The sequence below is a fragment of the Taudactylus pleione genome, unplaced genomic scaffold (assembly GCF_031769625.1).
Source record: "Taudactylus pleione unplaced genomic scaffold, aTauple2 ptg000397bl, whole genome shotgun sequence".
NCBI lineage: Eukaryota > Metazoa > Chordata > Amphibia > Anura > Myobatrachidae > Taudactylus > Taudactylus pleione.
In genome coordinates, this window is record NW_028284799.1 from 1,090,757 (window position 1) to 1,096,756 (window position 6,000).

Sequence of the window (6,000 nt, forward strand, 5' to 3'; positions counted from 1 at the left end):
TTCCAGTAGTTAAAAAAAAATCTTATTAGTACAGTTTGTGCTTTTTAGGAATGTGGCAGAGATTTCCCAGATGGGAGTGCTATGTGTTCATTCTTTGGTAGTGAAACTTCTTGTTTTACAGATCTACTAGCAGGTGCACAGGTGTATTCATTACTAACCAACATATTTGAAAAGATCCACCGGTAGTCTGGAAAACATGAATGGTTATGAGGTTTGGCCACCACTGCTTTTAAGGGCTCATCCACACATGCAGAATAATTGCATTCAAATGGAATGGAGTTTTATCAAAATCAATAGATTACTTGCCATTGGGATACCCGTCGCAGTCTGTTTTTTAAATACATCGGGCCAAGGGGCCTATGTATCAAAACTTGATGTGAGATAAAATTATGACATATAAATCACCAACCAATCAGCTTCTAACTTACATTTTATAGCCTGTGTTTGAAAAATGAACGGAGCTGATTGGTTAATACTTTTTCTCTCACAATTTTATCTCTCATCAAGCTTTGATACATAGGTCACTTAAGTGGGGCATACACGGTGCGATGAGACGAGGATCCGACATATCGGGCGGTCCCCACACATTGTGCGATCGGTTGGCCGACCACCTGATATGCCGGCTCCCCTCTCCCCTACCCGCATAGCGCTGCATGGGATCGCACATCACATCCCCTGAGCCTGCAGTAAGATCAGGGGGTGCGATGTACAACCCCACGGGTGTGCGCTCGGTCTGACATCAGACCCATACACTGTGCAATATAGCAGCCAAATCGTACCAATCCGTCAGATCGGCTGCTTTATCGCACCGTGTATGGCCCGCATAAGACTAAAAAAAAAAAAAACCTCACAATGTAAACTCTCGTCCAGATGTTTTCCCATTTTGATGATAAAACTCGACCAATGTGAAAGTCTACTGCTAAACTCACATTTTCTAAACTCTCACCCTATTACATTTGGCCCATCGTAAGAAAGTTGGTTATTTACACAGTTGTGAATATTTTTAAATTGCATTATGGATAACTCGTAGTTTTATTGACTGTTGCCGTTCTCTCAAAACTCGCCTGGTCAACATTTATAGCAAGAGAATGTCTTTTGTGAAAGTTTTCATTTATTGAGTGCTTATATTTTAAGCTTAAGGGCTAATATTAAACCACAATTTTACTTTTCAAGGTCACAAAATCTAAATTGCATCCTCTTATGTTGTTACTCATTTAGATGTTTGTTTTTAGTTGCTTAATCTGATTACTTGTAGGCCTGTGTACTAAGAATTGCAGAAGTGCAATAATTTTTTTTTATGTACATCACAGCGTGGATAATAATTTTTTACATCATTATCCCTGCTATATACGAAATGTAACTTGTGAGTTACATCCCTGTGGTATCGGCAGAGCATTTCACTTTTTTTATATTTTATTTTTTCTAAGACTCCTCCTGGAAGCTGACACTGTGCATGCGGACAGTGTCAGTTAGCATAGGCTGCGGGAGAGGGATCCCCTCATCAGAATATGCCTCCATAGGCATAAAGTGGTTTAAGCTATCTGAGCATGGTGTAAACCAACGGGACCAAACTTCTGAGTTTGGTATATAGGGGTCAGACTGCAGTCCCCATTGATGATGATGGGGGCTGCAGCTATAGTTAGCCTTTTGCAGGACAATTTATGTGAAATCTCCTGGATTAGGCTGTTCTTATATACAGCCATGGCCAAAAGTTTTGAGAATGACAGAAGTATTGGTTTTCACAAAGTTTGCGGCTTCAGTGTTTTTAGACCTTTTTGCCAGATGTTACTTTGGTATACTGAAGTAAAATTACAAACTTTTCAGAAGTTTCAAAGGCTTTTATGGACAATCACAAGTTTATGCAAAGAGTCAATATTTGCAGTGTTGACCCTTCTTTTTCAAGACCTTTGCTATTCGCCGTGGCATTCTGTCAATCAACTTCTGGGCCACATACTAACTGATGGCCGCCCATTCTTGCCTAATCAATGCTTGGAGTTTGTCCACCCGCCTCTTGAGGATTGACCACAAGTTCTCAATGGGATTAAGGTCTGGGGAGTTTCCTGGCCATGGACCCAAAATTTTGATGTTTTGTTCCCCGAGCCACTTGGAGCACCTTGCCATAAGGCAAAAGTTATCACTATCATGATGGAAAAGGCATTGTTCGTCAACAAACTGTTATTGGATGGTTGAGAGAAGTTGCTCTTGAAGGATGTTTTGGTACCATTCTTTATTCATGGCTGTTTTTTTAGGCAAAATTGTGAATGAGCCCACTCCCTTGGCTGAGAAGCAACCCCACACATGAATGCTCTTAGGATGCTATACTGTTGGCATGACACAAGACTCAAGGTAGCGTTCACCTTTCCTTCTCCGGACAAGCATTTTTACAGATGCCCTAAACAATCTGAAAAGGGATTCATCAGAGAAAATAACTTTACCCCAGTCCCCAGCAGTCCAATCCTTTGTCAAAGTCAAATAATTGGTTATGATCATTGTTTAATTATTATCTGATGATCTAATTGTCTATGGTCTGACGATATGTTTCCACAACGCTACTTTGCATCGCACAATCCGATGCGCTAAACTGCGTAGTCACAACACATACACTGATGCACATAACGCACACACATAAATGTGTATATATTCTTATATACACGGACGCTCATGCGTACACATACTCGCACATGGACGCTCATTTGTATATAGTTGCTATTTCAACACACAGACGCACATATGCGGATGCATATGTGCAAGATGGTTCCCACACATTATAGTTAATAACCAGTGTTATTAAAGGTATCTTTAGCTAATAATTATGATGTAATATGTACTTAAACGAGATCTAAGGTTTAGAATATAGTGGACATGTCATGTTTGGTATCCTACTAAATCCCTGTTTAATTGCAGACATCCGTATCTATCGGCAAAGGAGTCGCATCATGCGTCCGCTAGTTATGGATGATAGGGAGTTATTTGATAGAAATGTTATAACATGCATGTAGTGTTGTAGCCAGTATTAACCAGTTGTTTGGCAGGAAACTACACAATGTGACCGTTTGAGGACTGAGCCATGCCCCTGATGACACCGTATGAATCACCCAATGACCAGATTATCCAGAAGCAAGAACCAATGGAAACTTGTCAACTAGTCCCTTTGTTAACTCTGAACTCTGTAAGGTATATAAGCTGTGACCCGATACCAGTGTTCAGACATCCTCTTTGATGATCACAGACTTCTGGATTGATGACTGTATGCTGGGACCAGTGCGCATGCATATGTATCGGCTTGTACTATTATTGATTGCTTTTTGCTCTAATTGTTAAATCTTTCACTCTTACTATTTCTTTACATAAATAACTTTTTGTGCTTTGGAACCACACGATAAATATCGAGTATTAGGAATCAATACCTTGTACCTTTTGCAGAATATCAGCCTGTCCCTGATGTTTTTCCTGGAGAGAAGTGGCTTCTTTGCTGCCCTCTTGACACCAGGACATCCTCCAAAAATATTTGCCTCACTGTGCGTGAAGATGCACTCACACCTGCCTGCTGCCATTCCTGAGTAAGCTCTGCATCGGTGGTGCCCCGATCCCGCAGCTGAATCAACTTTAGGGGACTGTCTGGACGGTCTTGGGCACCTTGAAGCCTTCTTCACAACTATTGACCCTCTCTCCTTGAAGTTTTTGATGATCCGATAAATGGTTGATTTAGGTGCAATCTTACTAGCAGCAAAATTCTTGGCTGTGAAGCCCTTTTTGTGCAAAGCAATGATGACTGCACGTGTTTCCTTGCAGGTAAGCATGGTTAACAGAGGAAGAACAATGATTTCAAGCTCCACCCTCCTTTTTAAAGCTCCCAGCCTGTTATTCTAACTCAATCAGCATGACAGTGTGATCTCCAGCCTTGTCCTCGTCAATACTCTCATCTGTGTTAACGAGAGAATCATTGACATGTCAGCTGGTCCTTTTGTGGCAGGGTTGAAATACAGTGGAAATTTTGTTTTTGGGATTAAGGGCCTGATTCAGAGCCGCTCGTAAGCTCCGAGCGATGGTCGCACAACTGCGCATGCGTATGGCTTGTAATAGGCATGCGCGAACCAGTCATTGCGGTCGGAAATTGTGTGCTCGCAAAATAGCGAATGCCTGCTAATTTGAGTGACAGAATGAGGCGTTTGTGGGTGGTAACAGGGGAAGGTGCTTGAAAACGGGGAGTGGAGATCCGAACGCAGGCGTGCCAAAAGGTCAAAACGGGCGTTTTAAGGGTGTGCATAATTAACAAAGCAGCGTCATCGACCACGTCACTTGGTTGTTTCTTAGCCTGAACTGGTCGCATGATTGCGGTAGGAAAATCCAACCACAAGCACTGCGAGCAGTTCAGATGCCTTTCGATGTACTCGATTAATCAAATAAATAGCGGAGATGACGTAGGATGCGAGCAGCCAGGGGGCGTCTTTACAAAATAGCGAGCGCATATTTCGTTCGCTCGCTCTGACATAGAGGCGTCAACAGACCGCAAAGAGCGAGCGCTCAATTTAAATAGCCGGCCCCTTTTTCTAAACGAGCGAGCGCAAATAGGGTCCGGCTCTGAATCAGGCCCTAAGTTCAGTGTCATGGCAAAGAGGGACTTTGCAATTCATCTGATCACTCTTTATCACTTTCTGAAGTATATGCAAATTGCCATCATGAAAACTGAAGCAGCAGACTTTGTGAAAACCAATACTTGTGCCATTCTCAAAACTTTTGGCCATTGCTGTAGTTGTGAGAAACCTGCTTGATAAATAGGCTCCTTAATGATGCACACAGTAACACAAACAATTTTGGATTAATGCTACTTATCCTGAGTAGTATAACATTTAACCATCTGGGAAAAGTAGCTATTAAAGTAGCAATTGAACAGTAAAAACAATTATTATATTTTTATAAGTTACCATAAGGATTAACACACTTATTTGTACAGTGCATTCTCTATAGTGGGCATAGCATCAGTTAAATCTACTAAAACCTTTTGGATAGTCTGGAAAGCTACAAATTAATTTATTGTAGGTAGTTATGCTGTGGAGTCTGGTCTAAAGATATAAAGATGAAGTACTAAAATCTATATTACATATTGAGTTAAATAGCATCATTAGGAATTTGGGCTTGTGGGCCTCAATTTGGGCATCATTAGGAATTGTGTTTTTTTATTCAGTAGATACGTGTGTGTCACCCTTGGGGTTGGAAAATAATAATAGGTGCAAACGTGTTTTTTTTTTTTTTTTTTATACCCCAACCAAAAAATGTTTGCTGCCACATGCTGTGCATACAATTGTGCAGACTATTACAAAGGAATTAAATGTTATACTAAAAAATTAAACAAAACCATTCCTAAAGCTTTTTTTTCTGGTGTCTTACTCATATTTAATTCAGATTTATAGGAATGGACACACCTTTGAAAACTGAAACCGGCTTGGCATAATGCCTTTAATACACACTTTGGGCCTGATTAAGAGCCGGACGCAAAACTGTGTTCGCCCGCAGCAGGTACGACCGTCAAAATGTCAAATCAAGCGCTCGCACGTGTGGTCACTCGTAGCGAGTCTTCCGCCCCATATTTCTCCAACCCCTCCTCTAGCTAACGAGCGTCCAAAATAGCGAGTGCTCTACTAGTTTTTTGTTGTGTTCGCTCGCACAAGTACCGGAAGTAGGCCTGTCATTTGTCCATTGCCTTGTTTCTCGTTCGGCAAACATCCGTGAATCGATTGGTGCCAATCATTACCTTAATTTACTTAATTGTTGGTCGAATGTTGTCAATCTTGTTTGTTTTTTGAATGTCAATAAACTTTGTTTGTTTTGTGTACAATTTGTTCCGTAGAATCCGTCCGCTTTTAAGGGCAAACTTGTTGTTTCTTTTAATTCCAAAGACTGTTTGTTGTTTTTTTTTTAAATTTGGGTTATAATATAGAAATTCTTTTTTTTTTTTTGGTTCGGATTGTTGCTAATGCACCAAAATGCATCAAGCCAATC